This window comes from Mustela erminea, chromosome 16 (assembly GCF_009829155.1).
Source record: "Mustela erminea isolate mMusErm1 chromosome 16, mMusErm1.Pri, whole genome shotgun sequence".
NCBI classification, from domain to species: Eukaryota; Metazoa; Chordata; class Mammalia; order Carnivora; family Mustelidae; genus Mustela; species Mustela erminea.
The window spans coordinates 41301648-41320761 of NC_045629.1; the positions used below are offsets into that span (position 1 = coordinate 41301648).

The 19114-nt window shown below is 38.2% G+C and overlaps 1 long non-coding RNA gene across 1 annotated transcript; it reads left to right on the forward strand.

Annotated features, from left to right (window-relative positions):
• The first annotated feature begins 1130 nt into the window (after window positions 1–1130).
• Window positions 1131–18561, forward strand: LOC116574795. Its single transcript, XR_004279488.1, has 3 exons — window positions 1131–1214; window positions 4024–4028; window positions 18549–18561. It is a non-coding gene; the product is annotated as an uncharacterized LOC116574795 (long non-coding RNA).
• The last annotated feature ends 553 nt before the right edge of the window (window positions 18562–19114 follow it).

Sequence of the window (19114 nt, forward strand, 5' to 3'; positions counted from 1 at the left end):
TGACATTTTTTTTTCAAAGATTTTATTTATTTATTTGACAGAGAGAGATCACAGTAGGAGAGAGGAAGGGAAGAGATCACAGAGAGAGGAAGGGAAGCAGGCCCCCTGCTGATCAGAGAGCCAGATGTGGGACTCGATCCCAGGACTCTGAGATCATGACCCGAGCCGAAGGCAGCGGCTTAACCCACTGAGCCACCCAGGCGCCCCAGAAAATGACATTTTTATAGTCCCTAGTATCCTCTCAAATAGCTTCCACTGGTCCATTCCACTTTTAGATCTTTTATGTTGGTTTTGCACCCTTCCTATAATACTCACACTGTAATGCATTTTGAATGACGAGATATTTCTATGACTCACTTAGATATAAGACCTTGATATTTATTTTAAAAGAATATTTTAAGAACAAGATACAGGTAGAAACTATAAATACAGTCTCTCCCTTACATAGGATTTATTAAGTTACTAATCCTGGTCCAGTCTTCCTAGGTTCATAACAACCAAATCAATCACTTAGAACCATTCATGTTTTGTTGTCATTCCATTTAATGGAGGACAATGGCACTATGCCTGACTTAATTATAGGATATTTAAGACTCATTTCTGTTTTGTTTTTTTTTTTTCTCTCCACTCACACTGCAGACAAGCTTTAGTTAATTTTCACTGTGTCCTTTGTGTATGTATGTATGTGTGTATATTTGGAAGAGAAAGAATCCATGACATCACTAACCTGAGAGATGAAGGAACAGGGTCTGAAAGGAGGGCATGAGTGGCAAAACGGGACAAAAGTCACAACTCCCTTGAGTAAAGTTTTATTTTTCTTCCAAGCAATTCTGGCCTTGATTTAAGATCGTCAAGATCTTCCAACCCTTCCCCAGGCATTTGGCATTTCCAAAAGATAGATATTGCTCCCAGGCAGTTTTCCTTCATTTTAGGAGAAATTTAAACAAATACAACATTTCTTATTCAAGGAAGCTTAAATCATTTTTTTAAAAAATTAAACATATTCAATACCCAAATGTGTTTAAGAATTTTAATCTGCCTTTTGTCCCATTCCTTAGAATTACTTTCAAATGGTTTGGATTTAGCCAAACCTAAAATAGATTTTTGCCAAGAGTCTTTCCCTCCCTTAATTTTTAAACCCATGTGTATTTTAAGGGAAATTTAATACATATGCTTCTAATTCATGTGCACTTAACTCATCAGAATGTTGTTTTGTAAGACCTGTTTGAAGTTTAAGAAGTCTTTCTGGAGCCTTCCTTTAATAAGTCTTTTCAAGCCTTTATTCTTAGAAGCAGGAAGTCACATTTTGCCAGGAATAAATGAATTTCAACCCCCAAAGGTTCACATTTGGTCCAAAACTGACGGCCAGGACGCTTTGTGAGTTCCTTGCAAAAATGAGTTCTCTTGCCTCCTAGCATAAAGCTGTTTGATTTTTTTTTAAGCCCCAGACTCAGAAAACCTAGAGATGCTTTTATCCATCTCATCTGAACATATGAAAATTGTCAGGGATATTTGTGATCGAATATAACTTTCAAACAACTATTCTAAACGCATCCTAAAATTCCTAAACAACTGCTAACGGATTTTGCTAATAAGCTGATAAGATCGTTTCCTCAAAATAAAAACACAAAAAGTAGTAGATACCGAGCCAGAAATAAATGATAATTGAAGGGGGCTGTTGAAGTGAGATACGGAGAGAAATCGCTCACAGAGTAACAGATGACAACAGCTCCGTGATCCAGACACAGCGCAGCAAGGACTTCGATGAGTTTTTATCACAGGTCTGTGTGTCAGAGAGTCTGACGTAGATGAAAAATGAGGATTAGAGAAGAACAAAAGGGCTCAAGACAAGATGCTGAACAAATTGCCATTAGTGAGTTTCTTTTTTTTTTTTTTAATTAATTTTTTATTTTTTATAAACAAATATTTTTATCCCCAGGGGTACAGGTCTGTGAATCACCAGGTTTACACACTTCACAGCACTCACCAAAGCACATACCCTCCCCAATGTCCATAATCCCACCCCCTTCTCCCAAACCCCCTCCCCCCAACAGCATGGAGGTTCCTCAAAATGTTGAAAATAGAACTGCCCTATGACCCAGCATTAGTGAGTTTCGAAGACAAGAAAGACAACAGGGTAATCTGCGTGTTTAAAAAAGTTACCGCTCGGGGTAGGGTAATATCCCATCAGATTTGCTTTTCCCTTCCTGCTGACGGCCACAGCTGCTCTTTCTGATTTTTCTCAGCGAGGGCCTCCCGGGTCTGGAGCCCAGCGACACCCAGGCAGGAGGCCTGCGCTGGGACCCGGTGCTCAGAAGAAGGGTGAGTGAGAACGGATGCAGGACAGGACATCGCAGTTATGGGCTTCTTTACAATTAATTCATCCCCGCGAAGTAGAACTACTAACCCTCAGTACTATACTCTAATTTTGCTTTTGACTGACCAGAAAGTGTGTGCAACCCGGTGACCATTCGTGAGGAGACAATCTGTACTTTGGGCTGGAAGGATGACTAGAGGCTAAGAAATAGTGACTCATAAAGAGTTATGCTTTTATGAAGAAGATTTTTGCCTGACTTGTAGGACGTTCTCCCTCAGCCTCTCGCTGAGGAAGCGTTGAGAGGGAGACAGGCCCCATGGTGAACTGGTGGGTCCGCCAGAGGTCGAGCCTGCCTGGAACAGCCTGTGCTGTGACATTTTGGAGGGGAGGCCCCCGCAGCAACACACATGCTCCCCAGTCTCTGTCCCCTACTCCGGAACGAAGACCCTCAATGGACACCAAACTGTTACCTCATAAGCTCTGTTTGTTCCTCCTTGCTTTATATTTTTGTTTTTTGTTTCCCATGTTCTCCCTCTGATTTTATCTCGCTTCCTTGGGTTCGATTGTTTTTTCCCTTGTCTTCCCTTCCAGTCTCGTATGACTTCGCATTTCCTTCAACCCGTTTGTATTTCTCACAAATCTGTTTCTCTGTGCCCTCATCACATTCCATCTGTTCTTTGTCCCCGGGTTCACCTCTTCCCCTGCCTTTGACTGGTCTGGCCTGCTTTTTCTCTGTGCCTAGGAGCACAAAGGCAGCTGCTCTTTTTTTTTTTTTTTTTCCTTCTTCTTCTTTTTCTAACATCCCTTCCATCCCAAGCCTTGGCTCTGCACAGTAAATTGGCAAAGGCAGTAGGGAAAATCCACATTAACTCTTGCTTGACAACAGAGAAGAGGAGAAATGTACACATCTTCCAGAACTGGCTCCACGTAGAGGCAAAGACAGACGTGACAAGCCAGTGGGTCAATTGTGACATTAACCCTTCCGTTCTCAGCTGTTAATGATGCTGCAGTCCTGCTGAGGCATCCAACCGTCACAGGGTGAGGACGCTTGACGCCACAGGCCACCTAGCCCATCTTCCCATCGGTGCAGGCATTAAACCTGTTGCATCCAGTGATGACCTTATGATTTCAGAAGTTCCCCCCCTGTAATTAGAAATCACTTATATTTAGTGCTGCCTCTTACTAAACTCAAAACAGCTTCATTGTGATTCCACTTACTGGTCACTACTCACCTCTCGAGTAACAAAGTAGCAGAATCTTTTTTTTTTTAAAAGATTTTATTTATTTATTCAACAGAGAGAAAGATCACAAGTAGGCAGAGAGGCAGGCAGAGAGAGAGAGGAGGAAGCAGGCTCCCTGCCGAACAGAGAGCCCTACGTGGGGCTCGACCCCAGGACCCTGGGATCATGACCTGAGCTGAAGGCAGAGGCTTTAACCCACCGAGCCACTCAGGTGCCCCAAAGTAGCAGAATCTTCACCCCACGAACAGCTCTCTTACCATTGACGTTTCTATGTTTTCTCAGCACAGATAACACTGGCTGTCTTTACCACACTGTCAGCTCTGTGAGGACAGATACGTATGTCTCTTGTTCACCTCAGTATCCCCAACCCTTGACAAGGCACCCGGCGTGTAGCAGGACTATATGAGCACTTGCTGAATAAACCAATTAGCCCTTCTTAGAGAAAAGACCGTGGAACTGGGGGAGTTTAAGTAACACGCTCAAGTTCATGCAGCTGGCAAGTGACGGAACCCAGATTCACATAAGAACCCACAGGCCGTCCGTTTAGCCTCCACAATATTCTGCTAACAATATTCTTTGCATAAGTTGTAATGGCCATGCTCTGTGGATGCTAAGAGCATGAGTGGACAAGAAGAGGCCTGGGATTGGAAATGATGGCCATGGGAAGCAAATGCCTTTCAAGAAAATGCCTATCAGGCATTGGCAGGGACACAGGCACTCCCACACAGCCCTTGGCATGAATAGGAAGGACCAGCTCTGCTTAAGGAGCACCGGGCTCGCTCAGAGGCCAAACCCAAGCAAGCACACCGCATCGCATGGGAAACTGTCCAGACGCGAAGGAGAACCCTTGCACCAGGGACCTCTCCTACAGTCATTCGCATATGAAAGTCATTCAAGAAATGGGCAGAGGACATGAACAGACATTTCTGCAAAGAAGACATCCAGATGGCCAACAGACACATGAAAAAGTGCTCCATATCACTCGGCATCAGGGAAATACAAATAAAAACCACAATGAGATATCACCTCACACCAGTCAGAATGGCTAAAATGAACAAGTCGGGAAATGACAGATGCTGGCGAGGATGTGGAGAAAGGGGAACCCTCCTACACTGTTGGTGGGAATGCAAGCTGGGGCAACCACTCTGGAAAACAGCATGGAGGTTCCTCAAAATGTTGAAAAAAGAACTGCCCTATGACCCAGCAATTGCACTACTGGCTATTTACCCTAAAGATACAAACGTAGTGATCCAAAGGGGCACGTGCACCCGAATATTTATAGCAGCAATGTCCACAATAGCCAAACTATGGAAAGAACCTAGATGTCCATCAACAGATGAATGGATAAAGAAGAAGTGGTATATATACACAATGGAATACTATGCAGCCATCAAAAGAAATGAAATCTTGCCATTTGCGACAACATGGATGGAACTAGAGCGTATCATGCTTAGCGAAATAAGTCAAGCAGAGAAAGACAACTATCATATGATCTCCCTGATATGAGGAAGTGGTGATGCAACATGGGGGCTTAGGTGGATAGGAGAAGAATCAATGAAACAAGATGGGATTGGGAGGGAGACAAACCATAAGTGACTCACAAAACAAACTGAGGGTTGCTGGGGGGAGGAGGATTGGGAGAAGGAGGGTGGGGTTATGGACATTGGGGAGGGTATGTGCTATGATGAGTGCTGTGAAGTGTGTAAACCTGGCGATTCACAGACCTGTACCCCTGGGGATAAAAATATATGTTTATAAAAAATAAAAAATTTAAAAAAAATTAAAAAAAAAGAAAGAGAAGAACAGAAAAACTTTACAGAGAGCCACAAAACTTCTCATATTGAGCTTGAAGTTTGAATTAGTTGAATATTAACCCAGGAAAGTGAGTTAACCTGAAAGAAGAGACTGTTGAGTTTATGAAGTTTAATATTCTCTCCCATCGCCTTACTAAGGTGGATAGGGCTTCCAGAGCAAGGCATTTTCTTTCTCTTTGGGCACAACTGGGCATTGTCGAAGTTTCGTGATTCTTCTGTTACTCCACTAGTTACTACAGCGTATCATCTCTATATCTCAATATCTCTGTAATTCATAAGGTATTGTTAAATTCTTTGCTGAATGTACATGTTTATTGGAGTGAAAAAATCATCTCTATTTTGTGTACATGTCTATGGCATATATTTCTATAATATAGAAATATAGAAGTCTTTCATTCAAATGCTTGATCTCTTTTTTTCTTTTTTGCTTAACTAGTTCTTTCTCACGACAGTCTTATAAACCATGCAATATTAACATCTGAATATTCATCCCCTGGTACATATCTATCTTTGTCGTATTTTTTTAAGATTTTATTTATTTATTTGAGACAGAGTGAGCAAGCCAGTGAGAGAGAGCACAAGTGGGGGAGGGGCTGAGGGAGAGGAAGAAGCAGACTCTTCCTGAGTAGGGAATCAGATGAAGGGCTCTATTCCAGGATTCTAGGATCATGACCTGAGCTAAAGGCCGATGCTTAACTGACTGAGCCACGCAGGCGCCCCCTATCTATCTTTACTTGAATGACGAAGTGTCTGCTGATTTCATGGGTCTCCTCTTGAATAATTTATAATCAATATAATCAATATAATAATCAATAATTTTTCAAAAGACATAAAACCAAGTCTTAAGTTTTAGTTTCTCAGGAAACTTCTTCTAGCATTAAATTCAAGTTCAAATATATGTCATGACTTTTGTTAACATAAAAATACTGCACGTATTCGTTCTATATTGTTCACTGTCCAGGAAAAGAGGATTATGGCCAACTTGTATTTCTTTTCATCTTTATGTCAAATAAACTGGTAATGAGCCATGATTGCTGGTCATCCACTCTGGGAGAAATACAAGACTCCTCCCCTCTTCTCTATTTTTTCCCCATCCTCATGACTCCATACCTCAAGAGAAAAAGACAAAATGAAATCTTCCATGTTTCAAAGTGGGGTATAAATGCGGGGAATAGAGCTCTTTGCCTTCATGCCTATCTGCAGAACCTCGGTTATACTTAAACACTGGATACCCAAATGTTTCAAAGATGAGTGGGAACAACCATCTGCTTCCCAGTATCCCAAATCTTCCTTTATTTCAAAAGAGGTGTTGGGCGTGATATTCTCTATCCCTGTTGGGAGTCTCAAAAACTCCTCCGGATATTTTGGAGTGTGATTCTTCATTGGCCCCATATAACTTTTTCAAATATATATTGTTTATATATAATTTACCAAGTTCCAAAAGTTCTTGAAGTATTTTTTTTTTACTTACCACATAAATATATTAAGAGCTATTTAACCAGAATGAAGGAGCCCTATTAAAGAACTAATTTATAACTTCTACATGTCCTAGCCCTTATTCTTTTTTTAATAATCTGTTTATTATTTTCATTGCTTAAAAAACAGAAGTTCCCCACTTGATTATCATAACTTCAAGGATCATTCTGTATCTTTAGATATCAAGGTTATACAAAGTCAAGGATAAAGTTATTAAATTTCTGGAAGGGATTCAAGGCTTTATTTGTCTTGGGGACTTGAAGTAGACAGGATGTTTCTGGGTTTTGTGGTTATCTCAGGATGCAAAGTTGCTTTTGTTTTCCCCTCTGTGTAGGAAATGTACATGCTTCCTGAAAATGGTGGCAAGACAGGTGCCAGTTTTCTTCATGCAAAACTTTTCAGTTCTTTATACTCGCCCTGTGTCTTTTCTTTACAGTATCCTTGTACGTACCTCTCCTACTACCCTGGATGTTCTCCCCCATGTTTTTCCCCAGCCAACTCACATTTCTCCTGCAGATTTTATCTCAGTTATCACTACAGTAGAGAAGCTATCTATAACCGCCAAGCTAGATCAGATTCCCACCAACCAATATTCTTGATCTCCCTTAATTACAGTTTTGCAAATTTCCTTTTCTCCTTGTAATATGTAGCAGTTACTTCATAGTAGTGACTAACTTTTATTTAGTATTTTACTGTTTACAAAGGATTATCACATATTTTTATCTCATATGAACCTCAAAACCAACCCTTGTGATATATGAATGAATGCTATCCCTTCCACTGAATAGAAGATAAAGCTGAGCTTCAAACCGAGGAGGAGACTTGCCTATGGCCAAAAGTTGAGCAGTGGCTGCCTAAGACTTGGACATGGAGTTTCTGAACAAATTCCATTATCTTTGCACGCTACTACCTTCAACCCATTGGAGAAAGAACATTATGTGTAATTTTTCTTTCTTCTCCAGTGCATATTTTCAGCAGATTTTTAAAAGTTGTTTTATTATTTAATCTCTAGTGCAGTTTATGACATGAGATTTTTCATATTGTTAGGGTAACTGTCACAGTATTTGATATTCATATTATAGTATTTGAGTATTTGTCACAAAACAAATAAATACTCAGCCAGTTTTCAAGTTTCATAACAGCCAGAGGCAGTGATAGCTGAGTTAGCAGATAAGGAAGATAAAGAAGTTTAGAGAGGAGAGCAAGAATCTAGAACAACTGCAAAGAACGGTAAGCAAAGGTACACACACACACACACACACACACTTGTTTTTCCTTCCTGGGAACTCCCTCTATTCTAGTTAAATATTCTTTGATGTTTCAGGGCTCTGTTGGAGCCAGTCAGCACCAGCTCACAAAAGCCAGTTGTTAAATATTCACAACTTTTGTGAATTGCTAGCTTAAAAATGGTCCATGATGAGGGTATTTCCACCACAACTAAAGGCAAACACCTCAAGCCAGTACTTTTTCATCTCAGAGCATGTTTACGAGCATACCAGTAGATGTTAACCACATTTATTACTAGAGATGATTTTTTATAAGTGATGTGGCAAGAGCGATTAAACAAAAACAATGAAATTAAGAATAATAAATGTTCCTTACATATTTTATATCTTAGAGGTCCTCAAATATTATCATTTAATCTTTACAAAAAAACCTATGGAAGCAGTGGAGAAGATATTAGTTATTAACTTATTTTATAGATAACCTGAGGTGCCGGATATTGGTAATGGCAGTGTTGAGGCTAAGATCAAGTGTTTCTGTGGCTTTGTCCGATATCTTTCCCGTGTTACCATAGCCTTAACCCCTGCTCACTAGGAGTGCTTTACTAGGGTAACAACTTGTGCTTCTGAGAGAACAAGGCAGAAACACACAAGTTTTATGCAGACTTTGCCATACTTGAAAATGGATGGGAATTCTGTTTTTGTTTTTCCACTGACAATCTGTGGAATCTGGAATGTTTTTCCTGAAAAAAGAACCCACATGACCATGTGCTAATGTGAGTTTTTTTAGCCCTGGTTTGCCACAACCCTCTGTTTGTTTTCTCTTAAATGTTAATTTCTAATTTGAAAAACCTGCTCAGAGAATAAACACTGAACTCTTCAAGACTATTTTTAAATATCTTCTTGGTTGCCTGGTTAATTGGAGCATGTATATGCTGGATTGACAGTTCTAACGATTGAATCTATTTATTTATCCTTAGCTTAGAAATATTACTGAGATTGTCAGGGGGGTGAAGAAGGAATGAGGGCAGCAAGATGGTGGATAAAAAGTCCCAGCCCTCATTCCCCCACAGAAACACAGATTTAACAACGATATAAGTAGCACAATATCTTTAGAGAAGTCCAAATTCCACTTAAGAATTTGCAATACATCAGTTGACACAGATCTGAGATCATACTGAAATGGTAAGAAGCACAATTTCTCTTTACCCATGTCAGCCCCTCCCCTGAGTTGACATGGTTCAGTGCCAAGAGGAATTATTACTTCTCTCAGGGGAGGGGAAGGGTGGGGATCAGACAGCTCCTGGCCTTTCAGTGTACTCTCTGAGGAGCTGGTTTCTATCTCAACTCACATAGAGTGCAAAGAGCTGCCATGGCCAGGACAACAGTTGGGGAAATGAGCACCTTTCTGAAGCCAGCCAGGCTCTACAAGTCTTACAGAAAGTACAGAACTGAGGCCTCTCCTGCAGGATGATGGGAGAAGTGGAGCATGGTTTCAATGTCCCCAGCCTGTCAGTACCCTCTCCTAGGAGTTGGTACTATAGACTAAGCATTTGAATCTGGCACCCCCTCATTCATATGTTGTGATCCTAATCCCCTATGTGATGGTATTAGGAACTGGGGGCCTATGGGAAGTGATTAGATAATGAGGACAGATCTGTCTCAATAGGATTCGTACCTTTGTAAAAAACACTTCAGGGAGCTCCCTAAGTCCTTCCACCATGGGAGGACACAGTGACAAGAAGGCTATCTGTGAATGAGGAAGTGGGTTCTCACCAGACAACAAATCTGCAGACACTTTGACCTTACAATTCCCAGTCTCTAGAACTGTGAGAAATAAATTTCTATTGTTTATAAATCACTAGTCTATGGTATTTTGGTATATTAGGTCAAACTTACTTTATGAACCAGCATTAGTCTAATATCAACCCAGATAAAGACACTGCAAGAAAAGAAAACTTCAGACCAATATCCCTGATGAATCTATGTACAGAAGTCCTCAACAAAGTATTACCAAATTGATTTCAACCACATGTTAAAAGGATTATATACTATGACCAAGTGGGATTTATTCCTGAGATGCAAGAATGATCCAACATATAAAAATTAGGGAGTGCCTCGGTGGCTCAGCCAGTTAAATGTCTATCTTCAGTTTTGGTCATTATCTCAGGAACCTGGGATTGAGCTCCATGTGGGACTCCCTGCTGAGCAGGGATCCTGCTTCTCCCTCTCCCTGCCACTTGCCCTGCTTGTGCTTTCTCTCTCTGTCTAATCAATAAATAAAATCTATAAATAAATAATAAATAAATATCAATGAATGTGATTCACCAGATCAACAGAAGGAAGAATAAAATCACATAATCATCTCAGTAGTTCCAGAAAAAGCATTTGAAAAATTCAACACCTTTTCATGATAAAAGTTGTGAAAATCTAGGTATAGAAGAAATTTACCTCAACAGGATAAAATCTATATATGAAAAATATCACAGCTAACATTATAGTTAATGGTGGAAAAATTGAAAAATTTCCTCTAAAATCAATGATAAGGTACAGATTCTTACCCTCACCCCTTCTATTCAACTATAGTACTGGACTTATATTAATACATAAATATACTATAAATATATGCTTACTTTAGAACTGGAAGTCCTAGATAAAACAGCAAGGCAAGAAAATAAAAGGCCTACAAATTGAAAAGGAAGATGTGAAATTGACTATCCCAAGATGACAGAATCTTATCAGTAGAAATCCTAAAGATTTCATAAATTGTTAGAATTAATAGGGTCAGTACAGTTACAGGATACAAAATCATCATATAAAAATTTGTCTCATATCTATAGACTAACAGTGAACTGACCAAAAGGGAAATTAAGAAAACAATCCCGTTCATAAAAGCACCAAAAAGACTCAAACAGGCAACAAAAGCAAAAACAAAAAACAAAAAAACAAAAAACAACAACAACAACAACAAAAAACTCAACAAAGAGGACTATATCAAGCTAAAAAAATCCACTTTTATACAGCTAAAGAAACAATAGAATGAAAAGGAAACCTACAGACTGGAAGAAATTATTTGCAAAAACAACAAGTGTTGGAGAGGATGTGGAGAAAGGAGAACCCTCTTACACTGTTGGTGGGAATGCAACTTCGTGCAGCCACTTTGGAAAACAGTGTGGAGATTCCTTAAGAAATTAAAAATAGAGCTACCCTATGACCCTGCAATTGCATTACTAGGTGTTTACCCCAAAGATACTGATGTAATTAAAGAAGGGCCACCTGTTACCCCAACGTTCATAGCAGCAATGGCCACAGTCGCCAAACTGTGGAAAGAACCAAGATGCCCTTCAACTGACAAATGGACAAAGAAGATATGGTCCATATATACAATGTAATATTATGCCTCCATCAGAAAGGATGAATACCCAACTCTTGTATCAACATGGAAGGGACTGGAAGAGATTGTGCTGAGTGAAATAAGTCAAGCAAAGATAACCAATTATCATATGGGTTCACTTACTTGTGGAGCAAAAGAAATAACATGGAAGACATTGGGAGATGGAGAAGAGAAGTGAGTTGGGGGAAATTAGAGGGGGAGACCAACCTTGAGAGACTGTGGACTCTGAGAAACAAACTGAGGGTTTTGGATGGGGGTGTGGGAGGTGTAGTGAGCCTGGTGGTGGGTATTATGGAGGACACGTATTGCATGGAGCACTGGGTGTTGTGCATAAACAATGAATTTTGGAACACTGAAAGAAAAATAAAATAAAATTAAATTTTTTAAAAACCCTGTATATCTAATAAGAGATTAATATCCAATATAGATAAAGAATACATACAACTCAATAGAAAAAAAACTAATTTTTTAAAAATGGGCAAAGGACTTGAATATATATTTTTTCAAATAAGACATATAAATGGCCAAAAATTATATAAAAATATCAATGTTACTAACCATCAGGGAAAAGTAAATCAGAATTACATCGAGATATCACCTGATAGCTGTTAGGGTTACTATTACTAAAAATAGAAAAGATAACAAATGTTGGCAAGAAATTGGAGAGATTTGAACTATTGCCCATTGTTGGTGGGCATGTAAAATGATATAGCTACTACGGAAAACAGTACAGCAGTTCTCCAAAAAATTAAAAATAGAACTATCCTATGATTCAGCAATCCCACTTCTGGGTATATAGAAAAATAAGGAAATTGGGATTTTGAAGAGATAGATATGGATACATCTTAACTGTTCATTGACAGATGAATGGATAAAAATGTGGTATATATATATACAGTGTAATATTATTCAGTCTTAAAAAAGGAAATCCTGCCATGTGTTGCAATATACATGAACCTGAAGGACTTTATGTTACATTGAGTTACATAATGCAACCACAGAAGGATAAATACTGCCTGATTCTATTTACATGAAGTATATAATATAGTTGATTTCCAAGAAACATAAAGTAGAATAGGGGTTGCCAAGGGCTGGAGAGAGGGGGAACAGAATTGCTACTCAACAGGTATAAAGTTTCATTTATGCAAGATGAGTAATTCTAGAAATCTGCTGTACAACATTGTGCCTATAATCAACAATACGGTGTTGGTGTCGTACACTTAAAAATTTATTAGGAGGGTAAATCTCAGGTTAAGTGTTCTTAACACAATTTTTAAAAAGCACATTATTAAAAAAAAAAAAAAGGCCATTTATAGTTCTGTGTTACTGAAGCTCCAGCAAACAAATGCAGATATATAAACATAAACAACACTATCAACCAACTTCATCTAATTGACATTTATAGAACATTTTACCCAAAAATAACAGAATACATACTTTTTTATTGCAATCAAAAGACTAGGATAAACCATATTCTGGGCCACAAAACCAAGGACACAAGTCATACAAAGTCTGTTCTTTGACCACTATAGAATTAAAGTAGAAGTGGGGCGCCTGGGTGGCTCAGTGGGTTAAAGCCTCTGCCTTCAGCTCAGGTCATGATCCCAGGGTCCTGGGATCGGGCCCCGCATCGGGCTCTCTGCTCAGCAGGGAGCCTGCTTCCTCCTCTCTCTCTGCCTGCCTCTCTGCCTACTTGTGATCTCTGTCTGTCAAATAAATAAATAAAATCTTTAAAAAAAAAGAATTAATGTATAAGTCAATAACAGAAAGCTATTTTTTCTTCTTCCTTTTTTCTTCTTTTCCTTTTTTGATATATAAATCAATCATGTATATTTGCACATATTGTAGAAAGTGAAGTTCAGATATTGTTTTATAGATTTGAAATTATTACAATTTTGGAAGAATTTGGCAGAAGCCAAAGAAACAGTCTTCCATTTTAACTCAGACAACTTGTGGGCAAAAGACTTCATATTTCAACCAGAAGATATGGGATTAAATCACACAAATATTTAAAGTCGTGTGCAGTGAAATATGTATTATTGCCTTGTTTATCATCACAAAACATAGAAAAAATATAAATAGCAACATTAATTATTTTAGTAACAAGAGAAAAATGAAGATAAAAAGGAAAACATAATCGAAATAAATGTTGGGATGTGGAGCAGTTGTCAGTGCTGCAGTTCAAGCCCAGCAGTGACTCACCTTGTACTCCAGGAAATAATGCATTAGCTAAAAACAACCACAGAAGGTGAATGTTATCCAAAACCATCAATATTCAGAGAAGGTATAAAGCTGATAAAACATTGAATAATCCCATTAAGCAATAAGAAAAGTAAGAAAAACACTATGATTTTACACTGGCACAGGAATCCCAACCTACAAAGTGACTTCTATATCCGACCTCATCGAAGCTTCCATCTGTCCATAAAATAAACAAGATGTGGATTTGTTTTCAGAAGAAGAAATCAAGGCACAGACACATTATGAAAATATAAAAGTTGAAGCTGGGAACCAGTTTTTTGAGTGCCTAGGCTATTGGATGACTCAATTATGTGTGATTCATGATGAACAGTTTCCTTGATCAGTGAACTAAAGTTTTCCGTATGAAAGTAAGTGAATTTTTTAGCATATTTTATCTTATTAGCAAAAATGTGTCAAAAGAAAAAATTTTCTTCCAAATTACATCTGGAAAAGCATGATCTATGTTGCTTATCATGGTCCTAAATTAAATGAGTTACAAAGCACACACAAAAAAATCACAATGACAGTTTAGAACGCAGGACAAATGGCCTATGAGTTTTCTCTCACATGCACCCATCCAAATTTCGCTTTCATTATTAGAATCCCTGGATCCCATTACAGTGCAATCAATGTAATGAATGCAAAAATAAACAAATAAAACAAAATAATACAGAGTTGCAAGATTCTAAGTAGTTTTATCTATATAGAAAAAATAATAAATGAAACTCTATTTCCTGGGGGGAAAAAAAGGAACCAGCACTGAAAAGAGTTATTTCAGGCATGCACAGACGTCTCATGGGATTGCTCACATGTGGCACAATGGTGGTTACATTGTTGGAAGGGAAAAAAAAATAGTGTACTTCTCTTAGGGGCACCTTTAGCCTTTTTGGCTTGGTGTCCATAAGATGAAATACATGCAGATAGCTTTCATGGTGGCCCTTTACTGTTGGGTTTTGTGCCACCTGTTGAACAAAGGAGGTGCCCTAGTGAAAATACAACTTTTGCTTTATGAAAATGTGAGTAAACCTGCACTGATCAAATTTGCCTCACGGTTTTCCTACCACATTTTCTTTCATTGCTGTGTTTTCCCACTCAAATGGGACAAGTGTAGTGCAATTGATTGAACCATATAAATATGGTATCTTGTATGAACGTTTGTTTTCATACCCAAATTAGAGGATGATATTTCAATCACAGTAGATAGAAGTTCACAATGTATCCTTTCTCAGATAGGCTGGTTAGACAATCCTATTTATTTAACACACGGTGGCCATTTTCCAAGAAAACACAGTAGCCTACTAACCACTTGACTCTATTTGTCAAAAAGGACCAGTTGTGGGTTCACAGGTAATTGGTGTCTAAGTTTGAAATTAAGATGAAATTAAATGTACAGCTATGTCACTAGATACCTAACACATTACATTGCATTGTGCAAGTTCTTTTTTTTCCCCTCCAGTACCTTCAATTGGCAACAATTAATTTATAGTGTGTATGTGTTTTTAGCATCTGTGAAGTTCTCCTGTGGGTTACTCCATTGAGAGTAAGGTTTTACAAGCTGAAATGTGAATGAAGTAAAGCAGTTGTTAAGAAGAGATGGAAAACATTATGTCCTTAATTATGTTCCCACACCTGCATTTATGAATTCCATTTTTGGAGAGAGAGGGAGATGTGGAGGCAATTAAAGAAGTCGCTGTATGGACCCTATTGGCGATGAGTCATTATAGAGTTCACAGGGGCATTACAGCACTGAAGGAAATCCAAGTGCCTAGAGAGACAGAGAAAAGCACCAAGTACTTAATTACTGGTTGTGCAGTTAGAGTTACAATGAAATCATGACATTAAGTTAAAAAATCCACATTAATATTGCTGCTGATGGACACATGCCTATGTTTGAAAAGCTATTTATATAAAGAAATGAACACAATTTTATTTTTTTAAATAGTCATTTTGGTTTCTGCTAAGTGCATTATGAAATGGTATAAAGATTATTAGAGGTTAGGTTTCACAAGCGAGCTTGCTTAATTAGCCTTTGCATTTCCCAACACTTCTCTTAGTTCAGGCAGCAAATACTTAAGCTCCATGCATTTGCTGAGGACCTACTGTGTGCTATGGCCAGTATGGTGCTGGCTGTTTGACACTGTATCTAGGCAGATAATTTCTTCTTGTAGGCACTTGTTCTACTGTTCAAGTAACTGAGAAGCCAATCTGCCTCCAACTCCTGGCTCCTCTTACGTGTTCCCAGAGCAGATGCCAGCTCGCTGTGTAACACTGTCTGCATAAAGGCTGTTTAACAGTAGGCCTGCTAAGTCCCTAGGGCTCTAGTCCATACGGCAATGAATGAGTTTCAGGCAAAATAGAAAGAGTGCTGGGATTCTTTTGTGAAAGAAAGAGCTGTTCTCTCAGTACTCAGTAAAAACTTTTGTGGTCATGCTTACCAAAACAGGACATGGACATGGACGCAGCAGAGGAAAAGACCACCAACAGCATTTCCCCCCTGCCCCTCACACTCATTAGACCAAAGACCTTTGTGAATGTGGATATTATGGACATGGAGCCATCCTATAAAAAATGTGTGGTATATAAAGTTCTACTTGCCATATTTTAAATCCTATAGTATCATACAGGACATTTAAATTTTTTCTTTCATTACAAAAATGAGTGATAGGAGATACCATAAGACAGATGGTTAGATCCCATTTTTTATATCATTAAAGGAAAATTGCATGTATTTTGCTCAGTACAATATGAGAGATCGTTTAGGGAAAAGCACATTTACTAAATAAACATTTTCTGTGGAAGCGTTTCAGCATAAATATTTTCAGTGTAATTGAATTTTTCATTTGTGGTGCTCATATTTTTAAAAACCAACTAGCTCACCTTTTTATTTACCCATGGCTTTCGTTATTGTTATAATTGCTGAAATGCATAGGGTAACAGTTTTACTGGCACCAATTATGGGCCACAAATTTCTTCTCATGTTGACTCTTGCCAGCATCTTAAGAAATCGTGCTTTCTATTTCTTCTCGACGACCATCACTTCCAAATTTGCATGAACTAGTATATTCACTTATTTCTGAAGCTTGTTACTTCTTAACTAAAAAGTACAGCTTCCTTGGCTTTATGTTTAAGGAAAGTTTAGAGGCATTCCGATCATTTATAACATTTTAGATCATTGTAAATTGGACAATTCATTTCAAACTTATTAGTGGAGAATTTCTCTTGGATTTTCTAGTACTACCAGACTCTGTGTTGGCTCAGTTGGTATCTGTGTCTTCCCCAGTGCAGACGATATCAGCCACACACAGTCTGTGTTTGTGTTTTTGTTTCTAGAACTTACTTCAAAGGACCATAATAAAAATTAAGTAAAATGATCCATATCTAATGCTTAGCAAAATTCCTGACAGAATGCAAACTCTCAATAAATGCTAGTTTAATACACACACACAAACACACACACACACAGAGAGAGAGAGAGAAATATGGTAATGCTATTTGGCTTCAGATAGACAAGGCTTTCCCAAAGGGATTTTAGAAGGCTGTGAATTGTTTACTGGGCAAAGCACACTGACATTAGATCTTTACTTTTCAGTTCTTCCTGACTCATCAATCAAATATTTGTTGACTCCCTACAATGTGTACAGAACTCTTTTGAGTGCTTAGAAAGATGCAAAGTGGTATAAAATAGTTCATTTCTTTCAAGAAGTTACAGCCTAGCCACAGAGCTACCACATCACTCAAGAAAAAGTAATTATTTATAAACCAATTGCTTTCTTTCTCTGAAGTCCTCAATTATAATAATGACATTATGGTCAATCGTCACCAAATAATTTAATCAAAGCTCCCAAATCCTGAAAACTTTCATCCAGTAATTCTGATTTCAAAAACCATGAAGTATTTCCCCCTACTAAACAGCACTCAAGCTCTAGAACTTCTTAGTTCCTGATCATGGAGGAAATAGTGGGCTGAAACATGGCATATCTTGAATTAATTTTTGCCAGAATCATTACCCAGTTCTGTGATTATGAGTAACATATTTCACTTTTCTGAACCTCAGTTCCTATTTTTAAAACCAGGAAGCCAAAAAACATCACAGAGCTCTCTGACAGCTATAACAGACTACAGCAGCTTTGCTGCCCAGGATGGAATTGTGTTTTTAGAAATTTATCTCCACTATATTAATGTGGTCCCAATGCTCTTGATTCCTCAATAACACATGTCTTAAAAATATCCTTAGAAGGATAATCACAATCATAATTTCACTTGGAAATTTCTTGTCTAAGTTGTGAAAATCATGAGTTATTTTTAAAACTTAAGCAGATAGTAGGTAGAATGATTCAATAGACTTGCACATTTCCTATCTTTATCATTAGACACTTTCTATGTTTGGGAAATTAAAAAAAAACATAAATATATGATAAATATGCTTAAGTGAAAACATAAATGCGTCATGCTTAAAAGCTTTCTATACATTTAGTGTAGAGAAAGAGCCCCTATAAATATTATAAGCTATTGTCCTGGGGAATATAAATATAGGCAATCTTTAAAGGTCTTGATGAAGAGTTAGTAAAATTTTTCTCCATGAACAACTTGATTATTTGGATCAAGTTGATTATTTGGATCACCGAGTAGTAAAAATTTCATCTTCCACTGTATTAGATTAATTTAATTCTACATTTTAAATCAATTTTCACTACCTTGTCTACCTCTAGATCTAAATAAAAATAAATTCTAAGAAATGAGGAAATAACTATAAGATAGAAACTATTCCTTTTAATATTCTTTCAGGAACTCAAGTTCCACCAAGAATCCATTAATCCTAAGATACGGAGAGGGTGTGAAGAGGAACAATTGATTTTTTTGCTGAGAAGCTTTTTATATGAATTCTCTAAGTTTTTGGAAACAGTAGACAACAATGACCAAAACAACCCCAAAGCATTGCATAAGGTCTCCAAGCCACCAGTGGGTCATGCATGTAGGTCCAGCCCCAGTGAGTAGCACATGGGAGAGAGTGTCCGTAATGTGCAGCAGTTTCTCATATGCAGGTCTCCTATAAGAACAACATGACTGTATGTATGTGTTCCTAGATGGCTCAGTTGGTTAAGCATCTGCCTTCAGCTCATGTCATGATCCCAGGGTCTTGGGATCGAGTCCAGCATCGGGCTCTGTGCTCAATGGGGAATCTGCTTCAGTTTTTCCCTCTTCTTCTGCCTCCTTGCTCCTGCTGTTTCTCTTGCACACTTAAAAAAAAAAAGACAATACTGTATTCTTGAGCAAAGTAGTGTCCTTCTGACAACCTCTAGAATAGGATTCTATCAGTGGTATCCACTATGATTGAGATCATTTAGGGATAACCATGGATAACTTTTACACTGAACTTCAGAGCCTTCTTCTGGTCCTTGATTTTGCCT